The sequence below is a fragment of the Astyanax mexicanus genome, chromosome 16 (assembly GCF_023375975.1).
Source record: "Astyanax mexicanus isolate ESR-SI-001 chromosome 16, AstMex3_surface, whole genome shotgun sequence".
Taxonomy (NCBI): Eukaryota; Metazoa; Chordata; class Actinopteri; order Characiformes; family Acestrorhamphidae; genus Astyanax; species Astyanax mexicanus.
This window is the reverse complement of record NC_064423.1, coordinates 42,223,122-42,239,261: the sequence shown is the minus strand read 5'-3', so window position 1 is coordinate 42,239,261 and position 16,140 is coordinate 42,223,122. Positions and strand designations below refer to the sequence as shown.

General features: G+C 37.5%; 1 protein-coding gene across 1 annotated transcript in view; it reads right to left on the bottom strand.

Moving 5' to 3' along the window:
* dok4 (docking protein 4) overlaps positions 1-14,263 on the bottom strand; it is a 68,181-nt gene extending 53,918 nt beyond the window's left edge. Inside the window, exon 1 of the mRNA XM_022667376.2 lies at positions 13,852-14,263. The gene's annotated coding sequence lies outside the window, so the exon portion shown is untranslated. The remainder of the gene's footprint in view (positions 1-13,851) is intronic.
* Positions 14,264-16,140: the final 1,877 nt, after the last annotated feature.

Sequence of the window (16,140 nt, the reverse complement as noted above, 5' to 3'; positions counted from 1 at the left end):
GCTCCTTAATACCTGACTGATGATTTTTGGGAAAATTAAAGGATTTTAAGTTACTTCACGATTCCTTATGTGTTTCTTCATAGTCTTGATCACTTCACTCTTCATTTACTATGTAGGGAAAAATAATAAAACGTAAAAACACTGAATTGAAGATTTGTCCAAACGTTTGACTGGTTTCTGTATAATCCAAGTTTTAATAAATGACTAAGACAGGAAGATAGGAACCAGAGGATTCTGGGTAAGAAACAGCAGCTGAGACCTGATCAAAACACTGTCCACTGCCTGAACACGACCCACGCAGTGTTCGGCTCAGTAAACGTCCGCCGGATAGCTGTGTACAAATAACACGACCTGCCGACAGGAAACGCTGACATAAACAGGAAGCTGCAGCTCCACATCTTTACAGGTAATGGAGAAACACAGGGAAAATACCAGCGCTGAGAAACGCTTCAATACCGAGAGAAACATATATATATAATACATATATATATATACACGTATATATATATATATATATGTATATATATATATACATATATATATATATATACATATATACATAAAACCCTCACAGATCAAATGATGCTCCTGTAATCCTGTAACATACTAAACTATACATCTAGAGCTGCAACCAATCATCATTCCTGTAGGCGACTAATCTGAGTGTGACCTTTATTTTTTCCGGTTGCACCAGAACAAACGACCAGCCGTCACGTATTTCAACATCATTTAGAATCTGACCGAGGCGTGTTTTCAACATTATTGATTAAGAAAAGCTCGGAAATACAGTTAGCATCGCCAGTTAGCCGTTAGTGCTAGCCATCTCCATTAACACCAGCAGGTGTTAGCCTAGCTAGCATTGGACCGACAGCTGCATTCTGGTGTTGTAAAGGTGTTACAACTTAAAAACAGAGATTAATTTAGTTCAGAATACAGTTAGCATCACCAGTTAGCCGTTAGCCATCTCCATTAACATCTGCAGTCTGTTAGCCTAGCTAGCATTAGCATTAGCACCATCAGCTGCATTCTGGTGTTGTAAAGATATTAAACTACAGACTGGAGTAAACTATAGTCATAATCCACATATCCTATAAAACCACAGCATCTACAAACATTAACCAGCACAAACACACTCATCTGTTATTAAACACAGAGATTAATTTAGTTCAGATATACAGTTAGCATCGCCAGTTAGCCGTAGCCACTGCAGCTAATCCACCATCCGCTATAAGTAATTAGATCAGCTTATAGACTTACACTTGTAAACCAAAACAATAAAGAAAATCTATTTTAGTTTATTTTGACTTTTCTAAGTACACGTTTGATAAGTTGTGGAGTTGGAGATGAGTTGGGGATGAGTTGTGGAGTTGGGGATGAGTTGGGGATGAGTTGTGGAGTTGGGGATGAGTTGTGGAGTTGGAGATAAGTTGGGGATGAGTTTTGGAGTTGGGGATAGGTCGGGTATGAGTTGTGGAGTTGGAGATAAGTTGGGGATGAGTTGTGGAGTTGGGGATAAGTTGGGGATGAGTTGTGGAGTTGAGGATTTGGGGATTATTCTCAGGGGTGATTATTTAACGTCCTTTGAGTCTGACCTCACCAACAACACTCTTGTTGCAGAATGCAATCAAATCCTCACAACAGTGCAAACCCAAAATTTAGTAGAAAGTCTTTAGTGGAGAGCAGAGACAGTTACTCCAACAAAAGCAGGAGAAACTCACCTAAAATTCAGCCACTATTACTATTATAATCTGCACTCACACACACACACACACTCACACACACACACACACACACACTCACATATACACACACACACACTCATACACACATAGTTATTTAAAAAAAAACACCCAGCCGACAGGGAGCTGTGAGGAATGCTGTGTGTGTGTGTGTGTGTGTGTGTGTATATATGAGTGTGTGTGTGTGTGTGTGTGTGTGTGTGTGTGTGTATGTGTGTGTGTATATATGAGTGTGTGTGTGTGTGTGTGTGTGTGTGTGTGTGTGTGTGTGTATATATGAGTGTGTGTGTGTGTGTGTGTGTGTGTGTGTGTGTGTGTGTGTGTGTGTACTGGGGCTCTAGAGGAACCAAAATCAAAACAAATCAATGCGGGCCGAGGCCAGCAGAGACCGGGCCGGGGAGCGGAGTCTACCAGCACCAATTACAGATTTACACACACACACACTCTCACACACACACACACACACACACTGCTGTGGAAGTGAGGTAAGGAGAAACTCTACTGCTGCTGGCCATAAGCAAAACAGCTGATATGTGTTTTGTGTGTGTGTGGTGTGTATGTAAGAGTGTGGTGTGTGTGTGTGTGTGTGTGTGTGTGAGAGAGAGAGAGAGCTTTTTAACCAGGAATTGAAGTAATGCAGAGTACACACCAACAGGAAAAAGTTCCTGTTTTTTGTATTGTTGTGTTCATATTACGGTTCTAATCCAGTTGCATTCTGAGTGTTGCTGCTAGTAGTGTAAGAAATCAATATTGTATCAAATCAGGATACTTTGTTCTTTGTTTTCCAATACTCCATAATCAATTTTTAAAAACACAATATATAATATTATAATAAAACAATAATTTGTTTACATAAAAAAGATTTATGTAAATTAGGACTGCACAATATTGGACTTTTTTCGACAACATATATCGCAATATTAAACAATGCAGGGCCCATGACATCACCAGCCCCGCCCGGGCCAATCAAGAGCTGAGTCAACGCTGAGCTCTCAAACTCCGAGGAAAACAGTAAAACTACAGTAATCGTCTCTTTAATCAGCATTTAAATGCCTTTTAAAAGGTAAATAAGAGCGTTTGTTTTTCTGGGATTAAAAGTGTGAATTCAGCTGTAACTGGAAATATCTGCACTGATAAACTGTGCTGGACTGAGGAGCACAGCTTTACACACGCACTCACGTTTACAAGCACGTGCCCAACCATGTGGATGGAGGCCATGCGGTTACCCCGTGTTTACTCCTGCCCCTCCCCCTCGTGCTTCTCAGGCAGCAGCAGCCTGTCACTCACACAGACACAGAGACAGCGCTGTGTATCTACTTCTTCTTGTGTCAAGAATCAAAACATTGTAACATTATGCGTTTGATTTAATTGCCTTAAGTGACATCACACGTCCTGCGTGCGCGCATCATGATGACAGCTCTTAAATGATATATAGTGCAGCCCTAATGTAAAGATAGTATATATATACTTTATTTATGGCTGCTCTGTAAACTCAATGAAGGCGGCCTGAGACAAAAGGTTGCTATGGGAGAAGGGGGCGGGTCTACATGACAAATAACAGATATTTCTACAGACTTGAAGAGAATTGGGCCACATTGTCCATGTTTATATACAGTAATAGACAGAATGAGAGAGAGAAAGAGAAAGAAAGAAAGAAAGAAAGAAAGAAAGAAAGAGAGAGAGATATTTATTAGGAGAGAAGAGTGAAATCATCACACTCTCAGCATCACTCTCTACATTGCAGCCTTTCAGAACCTAAGGAGCAACCAGTCACACTAATCACTAGTCATTGTTATATAACTTATATAACTTTATTAATCACTTCATTATTATTGTCAGTATTAATGTGTATGATTTTGTAAACTTCTTTTCTTTTTGTTTGTTTATTGTTTCATTGTTTTGGCAACAGTGTACATTGTTACAGTCATGACAATAAAGCATTTTTGAACTGAACTGAACTGAGAGAAAAAGACAGAGAGAGAGAGAGAAAAACAGACAGACGCTCAGAGCAAGAGACGGAATGACAGAGAGAGAGAGAGACAGAGAGAGAATTTGACTTTAGCAACAACTTTATTGAACCATTATTTAGAGGGGTAAATCAATCAGTGTTCAGATTCTAACAATAAAAACAATAAAACAAAACTCAGAAGGCTTAAGACCGGTTTTAAAGTTAAAAAGCAGACACAGCTCAGGTTAAAATTCTGCAAAAAGAGCTTCTTTATTTTCTACTGAGCTTAAAATACTGTCCATAAAACACCACAGATCCTCAAACTGCTCATGTTCCTCATGGCGGAGTAATACTAAAAACTAATAATCAATTAAAATGCGTGTTTTCACCAATCTTTTAAAAACAGAGAGAGAGAGAGAGAGAGAGAAAGAGCGAGACAGAGAAAGAAAGAGAGAGAGTGGGCAAGTCAGATGGAGAGAGAGAGAGATATAGAGAGAGAAAGAAGGAGAGAGAGAAAAAAAGAAAAACAGACACAGCAGCTCAGACGGAAGATAAGCAGAAAGATAAGCAGTCAGACGCTTCAGAGCAAGAGACGGAACGAGAGAAAGAGAAAGAGAGAAGAAAGAAGAGAGAGAGAGAGAGAGATCTGGATAAACTCAGTCAGGCAGGTTTGCTGAGTCTGGTGTTGGAGGCCAGACGCCATATCGGCAGCCCAGTCTGTAATTTACAGAGGTGGAATGTAGCATGCAGCTGAGCTGCTAATTACAGACTGTTCATCTCTCTCTCTCTCTCTCTCTCTCTCTCTGTGTGTTTCTCTACATCTCTCTCTCTCTCTCACTCTCCATCTTTCTCTCTCTCTCCCTCTCTCTCTGTGTTTCTCTACCTCTCTCTCACTCTCCATCTTTCTCTCTCTCTCTACATCTCTCTCTCTCTGTGTTTCTCTACATCTCTCTTTCTCTCTGTCTTTCTCTCTCACTCTCTCTCTCTGTGTTTCTCTACCTCTCTCTCACTCTCCATCTTTCTCTCTCTCTACATCTCTCTTTCTCTGTGTCTTTCTCTCTCTCTCTACATCTCTCTCTCTCTGTGTTTCTCTACATCTCTCTCTCTCTCTCTCTCACTCTCTCTCCATCTTTCTCTCTCTCTACATCTCTCTTTCTCTGTGTCTTTCACTCTCTCTCTCTCTCACTCTCTCTCTCTCTCTGTGTTTCTCTACATCTCTCTTTCTCTCTGTCTTTCTCTCTCTCCATCTTTCTCTTTCTCTACATCTCTCTTTCTCTCTGTCTTTCTCTCTCTCTCTCTCTCTCACTCTCTCTCTCTCTGTGTTTCTCTACATCTCTCCCTCTCTCTCTCTTTCTCTCTCTCTACATCTCTCTTTCTCTGTGTCTTTCTCTCTCTCTCTCTACATCTCTCTCTCTGTGTTTCTCTACATCTCTCCCTCTCTCTCTCTTTCTCTCTCTCTGACTACAAGCCAGCCAACCAGCACCAGCCTACTCCCACAATGCCCTTCTCTTGGCTGCAACCTACACAGACACAGACACACACACACACACACACACACACACAGATCAGTCTGAATCAGTAGATGTCGGGATGGAGATGTTTAAAGTGACGGATCATTCAGAGCAGATCCAGAGTACAGAACTCGTAACACACTGGTGCTGCAGGGTCTGATGAACACATCACTCATTTTTATAGTAAAGTATTTATATTAAGTATTCCTGAGGTGGGAGGGGCTAAAATATTCAAATTTATAATTCTGCATGGTCTTAGGCTAGAGATATACTTATTGTTTAACCCTTTGAACTCTAGGCTGTTTTGTTGTGGTTTTTTTTCTGCGTTTTTGTTTTCAGTTCCTCTTTCAGGTCTTATAACACAGTAATTATATCAGACAGACACATGCCCTGATCTCTTTTACTCCAGAAGACATACGGCTGCTCAAAAATATCATCATTTAAAATCACGTATAAGGAAGCAGAATTGTTATATTTTCCTGGAACTGATCATGTTTTACTCAAAATTTTACCAAACGTTTCTTTTTTTATTACTTATTTTTGAATGTACAGACTTTAAAAATATATTCACACCTAAGATATCTTTTCAAAAATGGTTAGACTAGAGTGTTTATGAGTTAAAAACATAATAATATTGATGATTTGAGTTCATTACATGGTTTATTAATTATTACTTTGACCAAATACATGGAGAAACAGCATCGGGCTCTTAATCACACCTCTAGGATACAAAACCTGACACTCAGAGCAGCCTATACCTTTCAGTATTTTAATCAGTCAGGACACACAAAGAAAAATATATACAAAAATATAAACTTTTTAGTCTAAATAAATAAAAAATTAGTTTAGTGCAAAAAAAACTACTTAGTAAAAATGTGCGAGTAACATAAAAACAATATAAGTAGTGCGCACACCATACCTAGCTTTAGTTTGAGTAAAGCAGGTAGTTTCACACTTTTGAGTCTTTATTTACTGATATTATTTGGTTTGAAACATCATATAAATATGTTTGAAGCACTAAAGGTAAATAATATTGGTTGGGGAAGGAGATTTTTCACTTTTTTAGGTGTTTTTTATCTCAATGGGTTTCTTGTAGATTTAGCTTTACCGCACTGGAATGTTATTCATCACTATTTTTAGAAAGAGTAAGCTCCGCCCTTTCTAACCATATATGGATTATGTTTATGTGTGAAGGGATTCCTGAGTAATTAAGCTGAGAACACAAGGTGAGATTTTGGATGGAAAATCTGTCCATTGGGTTCTAAGGGTTAAGCTGTGTGATACATGTGTTACTGGAGGCTTCCACTAGAGGGCAGCAACTCAAAAATGCCCCGCCTGCTCCACTCCCACTCTGTTAACCTGCATTAAAAGTACTCATCCGTGCAAATTACACATTCTCACCAGATTCCCAAATCCCCCAAACCTACAGACTGTCACTTTATCAACACTTTTACATTTTAAAGAGAAAATATTAAGCAAAACTCTCTTTTTGCATGTTTCTGTATTTCCACTTGGGTCTCGACTGCCCCTGTAAACACTCCAATCACATAAAAACATACACCCATCCATTCCTTTTCTGTAAATTAGCTAAAAGAGTTTGATGTGAGGAAATATTTGCTTCTATGAGCCCGTTTAGAAGCTACTCCTTTACTGTGACATCACCCAACAGAGCCCCGCCCATTAGATCAGTTGAAGAAACGTTTCTATTTCAGTCTGCTGATGGAAAACCTCAGACAGTACACAGCAGAATTAGCCAGCAGACTTTTTCTGAGGGAGGGATCTGTGGGATCTGTCTGCAAATGAAGAAGATGTAAGAACTTTCAAATAATGAGTTTTGTGCTTCAATCGCAGTTAAGCATCAACTAGCTTGTTTGTGTTTGCCGTAAATATGGCCAGGAACAGCTTATTTGCATAAAAGTGTCAGAGCCCCCAAATGGCTCAGTCTGAAAGAGACTGAAACCGGTAATAGAATAGAGCTGGACAGATCTTTATCTTTATGTGAGAGTGATTTTGTGTAAAAAACTTAATAAACATGTTTTGTATATAATATAGACCTACTGTATTCTGACTTGTATAAACTTGTCTCCCTCTCTCTCTGTCTCTCTCTCTATTTCTCTCTCTGTCTGTCTCTCTCTCTGATAGAGGTGTTGGTGAGAGAGCAGTGTGTCTGGCGTCTTCACTATCAGCTGCAGCCTCGATGTGGAAAAATCCACTTTCACAATCTTAAAAGTGCTGCTTTAGACAAGACTCTGAGAGGGAGAGAGAGAGAGAGCGAGAGAAAGAGAGAGAGACAGAGAGAGAGAGAGAGACCCATTATATTTTAATGGTCTGGGTCTGGTGGGAGTGAACTGAAGCTAATTACTGGGCCGGATTATTTACCCATCATCCCACACTTACTGACCATCCAGATTCCTCCAGAGTCGAGACAGATACCGCTCTGAGAGTTAACCGTGATAACACTGAATTACTGTGTTTCTATTATGTTTTCTATTTAAAACGACTTTACATTTAAACAGTCTGATATCGATTCATATAAACCTGAGATCAATCTTTAAAATGAGACTCTTATCCTGTGTGTAAACATCATCCATCTGCCACCAGCTGCTCCAAAACATGCAGAAGCTTTAGAGAAGCTAGGCTAACGTTAGCACCATGCAAAGATGTGCAAAGTACACTCTAAAAAATAAAGCCTTGGGTCAACAAAAAAAGAATAAAAAAATCAATGCGACGGTTTGCAATACACTTTCTGAGTTTTGTCAACTTCTTGTAGAATTACATTCATCCAAAAACGTATTTTAAGTATGATAAATTAGTTTTTCAGCTATAGTAGAAAGCATTTTTACAATAAATCAAGCAATTTACATAAATCATACTTAACTAGCACAACCCCACATCTTCTGTTAATGTAAGTTAACAACTGAGAATTCATGACTATTACTTATGTGTCTTATCATCAGTCATGTTATAAGTATTATTACTGTAATGCAGATATGACCTCACTCAGCTACACTAAACACAGTAACTTGCTCTTATAGCCTTCAACACTGAGACCAGGCAGTTATTGTGTAAAACATATGGGAATCCCAAGAGAAGCAGCAGCCTGTGGGGAACGACTACACACTGATGGTGAGTGAGAGGTATTGGGAGGACACGCCCAATATGCAAATAGCCTGGCCAACATCATGTAAAAAAAAAAAAAAAAAAACCCTGCAGAATTGCTCAGTAGACCCCGTTAAACTAAAGAGTAAAACTGAGCATGTGCAGTAGAGCAGAGTAGTTATCTTAGCCTCAACTAGAGTTCAACTATAATTTGTAAAATTTGCAACACGAAAAATTTAGTTAGGCCAACTTTTAACAAGAAACTAGGCGACTAGTTTTCCATAGTTTATAGTGCAATTTAATATTTTTGGTTCTGCTGACTTAATAAAAAAAACACCTTAAGTAAAACAATTTTAAGTTTTGTTTTTTAGTGTAGCCTATTGTTACCAAAATAGATTTATTAATCTTGTTGATTTGCTCATATAATATATTTTCTCAACCTTCTCTACTGCACCTATAATGTCTGTTTTGCTAATTAGATAATTAAGTTGCCAGAAAATGGATTTTGTATTTTAGTGTTTAGTGGAATATATTTAGTCTGGGTTAGTCTGAATCAGTATCTCTATTCATTACTCTGTAGGTAGAAGTATAGATACTATTGTTTAATAAAATACTTCTGTAGAAGTTGAAGAAGAAATAATATTGTATATACTGGAATCTGAGAGGAACTTAAACACAGGCCCAGTTCGCATCAGACCATCAGGGAGCCAACAAACGGCAGGTTTAAGTTCATTTTTCGCTCTATTAACATAAATGCTTGACATCAGTTTACTCTGTTTATTAATGAATATTTTCCAGATACAGGGCTAGGATAGTAACATTATCTGAACTAGCTACCTGACTCAGTGACCTCAGTGTTACAAACTTATCCAGCAATTTTGTAGTTAGATTCAGTGAATTTTCATACCCGTCTAGTGTAGAGCTTAGATTGGGCCCAAAATATCCAGTTGACCCGGCCCGAGCCCATGCACATTCTCCCCAACACTGTCATTTTGAGCCCGAGCCCGAATTAAACCCGACATTTTTTGAGTAAGTAGAAAACTGTTAAAACTGAGCTTTTTAAAAAAAACATTTTCAGAATGTTTGAATGAACAAAATCGGTTAACATTGCAACACTGAAAAGCATAGACCTATTATTTAAGAAAAATGTTTATTAAAAACAGATCTCTGAAAGATTAAAACACAAACAATGCGAACACGGATCCACAGCCTAAACATCGGTAATTTAGGCTACAAGAATGATGTCTGAATGACTTTCCTTTAGTCGAATATAATTTAACATGATTTAAGAATAGAAACACTGGCGCCGAGTGGTCCAGCGCTCTAAAGCGCTGCCACTATGCGCAGGAGGTCGCAGGTTTGAACACCCGCTCATGCAGCTTCGCCATCAAGCTGCCGGCGCTCAGAGGGAGCACAATTGGCCCTGCTCCCTCCGGGTGGGTAGATGGCGCTCTCTCCCCACATCACTCCTAGGGTGATGTGGATCAGCACAAGGCTGCGTCTGTGAGCTGATGTATCAGAACCGAGTCGCTGCGCTTTCCTCCGAGCGTTAGCGCTGTGATGCTACTCGGTAATGCTACAGCATCAGCAGCAGCTCGAAAAGAAGCGGTGTCTGACTTCACATGTATCGGAGGAAGCATGTGTTAGTCTTCACCCTCCTGGTGTGTTGTAGCATCACTAGTGATAGGGGGAGTCCTAATGAGTGGGTTGGGTTGGCCAATTTTTTAGATGGAGCTTATAGTCTAAAAGCAAAAACACAAAAAACAGTAATAAGGCTGCACTGCACAGTGCACAAAATAAATATAGCTTTTAAAAAAACATCACAGACTATTTTCTTGAGCCAAGTTTAGGTCGGACCTCGGGTCGGGTTCAGGCATGGAATATAAGCTCTACTCTAGCGAGCTATTTTGCTACTTTTTTATCACTGCATAAAATAAAAAAGCCTTAAAGAAAACGAATTGTTTGGTATTTATGGTAATTATGAATACTTTTTTTTTTTTTCATTTTTGTCTGATTTTTTTAGGTGCATACACTACAGCATAATGAATAGGTCAGTCTTACTTAGGTGGCTGTTATGGAGATGGTAGCTGAGGTCTTGGAAGGTGGCTGGTGTAACGATGCAACAATGCAAAACCAGAACCAAAACAGATCTGGGGTGAGTTTCTCAAAACATTTGTGACACTAAGTACTTTGCAACCAATCCCAAAATCAGATAGGAGCTAACAGCGCTAGGAACAGCATGCAGGTCATTCCTGTGTTATTTGTGCGAATAACACACCAGTGTTTATATACTTTACCCAGTAATTCAGAGCTAAGAAACAAATGGTTAGAATTAGTCTATGGAGGAAAAACAACACCAGCCAAGTACTACTGAGATAGGTAGGAGTTTAGATGTTTAGAACAGTTCTGTTTACACTAGTTACTTAGCTAGCTAGCTAACTGTGTAAGCAAAGATTCTCTTAAAATAAGTTAATAATATTTACAGAATGCAATCCATGGCTACCTGTTTGAGTGTGTGATGCTTCAAAAGCAACATAGCAGCCAAAAAACGGCAGGTTTAAGTTATTTTTTTTTCTCTAGTCGCATAAATTTCTTTGTTTTTAGAACTTCATAAATAACTAAGATTAATTGAGATCTCGACCAGATTTTGTTGTTGAACTAGTTAAAATATTTGGACGTATAGGTTGGTGTATCTGGGCTGTCTGTCTAATTCATTTGGTTTACAGCAACACTGGAGCCTACAAACGGCAGGTTTAAGTTTTTGCTCTAGTCGCATAAATATAATGGTTGTTCTTAAAAATTGTTCATTAATTGCTACGATTAATAGTTTTTGGAAAACAGATCCACTACAGAAAGCATTTCAGGGCTAATTGTTTAAACATGTGATATATCTGTATATCGAGCTGCTTCAGAAGCTGCCAGCAGCAGCAGCTTAGCTCTCAGAAACAGGTGTTCCATGTCATCAGGTAACTTGCTATCACCTGTCAGCGATTCTGCCTTGTGCTAAGTGTCATTCCACCTGCCACACAGAACAGCACTGTGAACACACGGCGTATATAGGTCGATGCAGTATGTGAGTTCTAGATAATAACCTTAGAGAACCCGTAATAAAATACAGCTTTTTACAAACTGGCTAATATTCCTGAATACTCTTAATATCTAAGTAAAAATAAGTTTACCAAGTTACCAAATTAAAAACCTCTGGAATATAATCAAGAGGAAGATGGATGATCACAAACCATCAAACCACCAAACTGAACTGCTTGAATTTTTACACCAGGAGTAAAGCAGCATAAAGTTATCCAAAAGCAGTGTGTAAGACTGGTGGAGGAGAACATGATGACAAGATGCATGAAACCAACCAGGGTTATTCCACCAAATATTGATTATTTCTGAACTCTTAAAACTTTATGAATATGAACTTGTTTTCTTTGTATTATTTGAGGTCTGAAAGCTCTGCATCTTTTTTTGTTATTTCAGCCATTTCTCATTTTCTGTAAATAAATGCTCTAAATGAGAATATTTTTATTTGTAATTTGGGAGAAATGTTGTCTGTAGTTTATAGAATAAAACAACAATGTTCATTTTACTCAAACATAAACCTATAAATAGCTAAATCAGAGAAACTGATTCAGAAACTGAAGTGCTCTCTTCCAGAGCTGTATATGCTGATGCAAATATACACATTTTAAAATATAAACTAATGTAACATTTACATACCTTACATTTTTGTTTTTAACCAGCTGAAACTATAAAATGAAAGGTTTCCTTCTGAGAAATTAGTTAAAAAAATTTATTTTATTTTTATTTATCTAACTTTTAAACAAAAGCTTTAAACCATTTTTTAATTAGTAGGTTAAATAAAACATTAGATCGATTGAAACTAATAAAAATAAAATAAAATAAAAAACTGCCAATTCCGGCATCAATTGTTCTATTTATGCATTAAAATAAATTATAATAAAAATCAGAATATTTTAAATATTGGCTGATCACTTTATTATAATACATTAACATATTGTTATATTGCCCAGCTTTATTTATTATTATTAGGAATGCAAGATAATATGTGATTTTTTTTTTTAAAGATCGGCAGATACTAATGATATACCGATAATACTAACAATATTATAAATAGAGCTGGGCAATATGACAATATTTTGTTTTACAATAATAAATTTGTTATAGTTCTAAACTATACGCATCTCTGAGTATAATAATGATAAATATAAGTTAAAGTGTAACGTTAAAGTTCCTTTTAATATCGTAATTCAATATAAAAAATACTATATAGCTCTATATCACTAATTGTAAAATGTACATCATACATCAACACAAATTAATTCAAATATATAAAATTTGTGTTTTTGGCTTCTTTAAAGATATTAAAGAAGTTTAAAAAGTGTATTAAATACTATTAGATATTAGTTTTAGATACGGTGAACCTATTGATGCCAAACATCCAACCTAAACTCAGAAACACGTGGCTAATTCAAGACAAAAATTACGCACAAAATTAAAAAAGTTTTTTACGAACACATACGGTGTATAGTGCATTTCTACACAGAAGGTTGAGTCAAATAAATAAATATGGCTCATTATTAGCTAATATTATAAACTATAATATGTTTTCTATTACTGTATTTTAGCACACACAGCTAACTGCTCTAGATCACGAACAGACCATATTCCAAAAAGAGAGCAGCATTTATTAACACAAAATAATTCACATTCACTTTTATTTCATTGGGTTTGGCGTCCTCAAGGGTACTTTAGCTATATGCTTATTCCCCAAACAGGAATTAACTTAATCATTCATTCAGAAAATGTAATATAGTGAAGCCTTTTGGGTTGATAATGTCATTATTATTATTATTATTATTATTATTATTATTATTATTATTATTATATATTATTTATTTACAAAAATAAACAAATGAAAACCCTTCCTTGTCCTTTTAAAAGTTAAAGTCTTGTTACAAAGGTCATACAAAATAAAATTAGCTGTTTTTATTTTTATTTTTTTTTTGTTTAGTGATAATATATTATAATATAATATAATAACCTAATGTACGTTTTGTCTACTGGTATCTGATATACTTTATACTTTTTTTTTTTACTTTTTTATCTATGTATTTGTTATTGTTATCATTATTTATTTTAAAATACTTTAAAATTCTAATATTCTCTATTGTTTTATTTTATTTTAGGTCATTTTATGAAAAATGTGTTTATGGAAAATGTTAATTTGGTGCATATAGTGAGTTATGTTGTTCTGCTGATCTTCTGTAAGAGGTGATTGTGTTTTTTTGATTTTTGTTAAAATAAAAATAAGAAGATAAAATTAAAAAGTAAGCTTAATATAATATTGAATATAATATACTGAGTGCAGCGGAATAATAGTGACGCAATAGGTTACGCAAACTGACAATAAGTACGCTACAATGTATCTAAACAACAATAAAGAGCAACTAAACAACAAAACAACAAAGCAGCCGCATCTTCAGAGCGTAGCTACGCATTTTCGTAGCTACGCAATGTGTGAGATGAGTACCTGTGTGTCCTGGCCGGTGGGTGGATGGTGGATGGAGAGCGGGTGAGGGTAGGTGGAGAAGCCGGAGCTCGGGTCCTCCTGGCCGGGCAGCCCCGCCGCTCAGCAGCGCCACAGCCCCGGAGCTCCGGAGCTCCAGCAGCGGCAGCAGCGCCTCGCTCTGCCCGGGATATGAACCCCAACAGCAGCTCCGCGCACAGAGCCAGCCCGCCGCCCGCGGGTCAACAAGTGCAGCCAAAACACAGAAACTCGCTTCAGTAAATAAACCAGGTCTGATAATCCAATCCAGGTGAAGACGCTCCTCGGATGGTCTTCAGGTATTTCTCAGGTATCTCTCAGGTATCTTGTCTGTCTGAGATGTTCCTGCTGCGCCTGTAGCTCAACCCAGTGTCTCCTCCACTCTGAGCTTCTTCTTCTACCACACACACACACACACACACACACACACACACACACACACACACACACACACACTCGGAGCTCAGCCCCTACCGTAAAACCAGGAATATATGCGCAAAAATATCAACAGCCTCTCCATTCATTCCTTATGTAATGTTTTTTCATTAATTCTGTTAAAAGTCTGAAACTCATAAACACATATATTATGTAGATGTATTAAACACAGAGTGATCTATTTTAAGCATTTATTTATTTTGTTGTTGATGATTATATACGAATACCTTTATTGTCATTGCACAAGTACAACGAAATTCAGTGTGCTCTCCAGTGTAGGATACGATATGAGAAAAAATAAATAAGTTAAAAATGTAGACTTACAAACAATATATCCAAACAAACAGTCCAATTATATTCAATGCAATATTCTCAGTCCAGCTGGAAGAGTGCAAATATGCAATATTATGATCAATACATGCTCATAAAAAAGATAAACATTGAAGTCACTGGAACGCTTTACTAACAGTTCCTGGGGTCTGATTAAGAACGTCAATCGTCATTGGGAAAAAGCTATTCCTTAGTCTAGCATTGCTTACATTATGTCTTACAGCCGATGAAAACCAAAAAATCAGTGTCTCAGAAAATATGAATATTATATAAGACCAATTGGTACTTTTTAGCAGTGTGGGCAGTGTGCCAAATCCTGCTGGAAAATGCAATCCGCATCTCCATTAAAAAGAAAAGCTGTCAGCAGAGGTTCAGCATGAAGTGCTGTAAGATTTTGTGGGAAAACAAAACTGCACTGACTTTAGACTTGATAATTAAACACAGTGGATCAACACCAGCAGATGACAGACATGACTCTCCAAACCATCACTAATCATCAGTAAATTTTACATTTCATTTAAAGGAAATTAAGGGAGAAGAGTCTGGAGGAAGAGTGGAGAGACACACAGTCCAAACTGCTCGAGGTCTAGTGTGAAGTTTCCACCAATCAGTGATTCAACCTCAGATTTTTCAACGTTTCATCAATGTTAGTAGTCTGTACTTGAAAAAAATTGACAGGGGACAGATATCTTATACATACAGTATTTTAATTAACAATTGTAAAGAATCATCAGACAGAAAAAATAGCATTGAAAAGAGACCTACAGATGGAAATTGATGATGACAAATGGAAAAAGGTGTGTCAAGATGCTCAACGTCACTCTATTAATTCTATACTTAAACTCATACAACACACAGGTGTTGGAGAATGAAACTGAAACTCCTGGTTTTAGAGCACAATAATTGATTGTGGTGACGGACAGTTCTGGTGGAAACAGGAGAGTTGAGGTGAACATTGAATTCTGCGTGATTTGATCAGCCGTGGTTTTATGTTTTTTTGGATACAATCCGGGTTAGCACCCGAACATCCCTTTCAGACAGCTTCCTCTTACAGCGTCCACAGTTAATCCTGTTGGATGTGGTTGGTGCTTCTTGGTGGTATGCTGACATTACCCTGGATACCGTGGCTCTTGATGCATCACAAAGACTTGCTGTCTTGGTCACAGATGCTCCAGCAAGACGTTCACCAACAATTTGTCCTCTTTTGAACTCTGGTATGTCTCCCATAATGTTGTGTGCATTGCAATATTTAGAGCAGAACTGTGCTCTTACCCTGCTGATTGAACCTTCACACTCTGCTCTTACTGGTGCAATGTGCAATTAATGAAGATTGAACACCAGGCTGCTCCAATTTAGCCATGAAACCTAAAATCCCACACTAAAATGATGACAGGTGTTTCAGTTTCATTCTCCAACACCTGTAAGTGGATCATGCGGGTATATTATTATCCTTCTCTGCTGCACCAGTTTAACGATACAAACAATCCCAATACATGCAATAAATGTGGA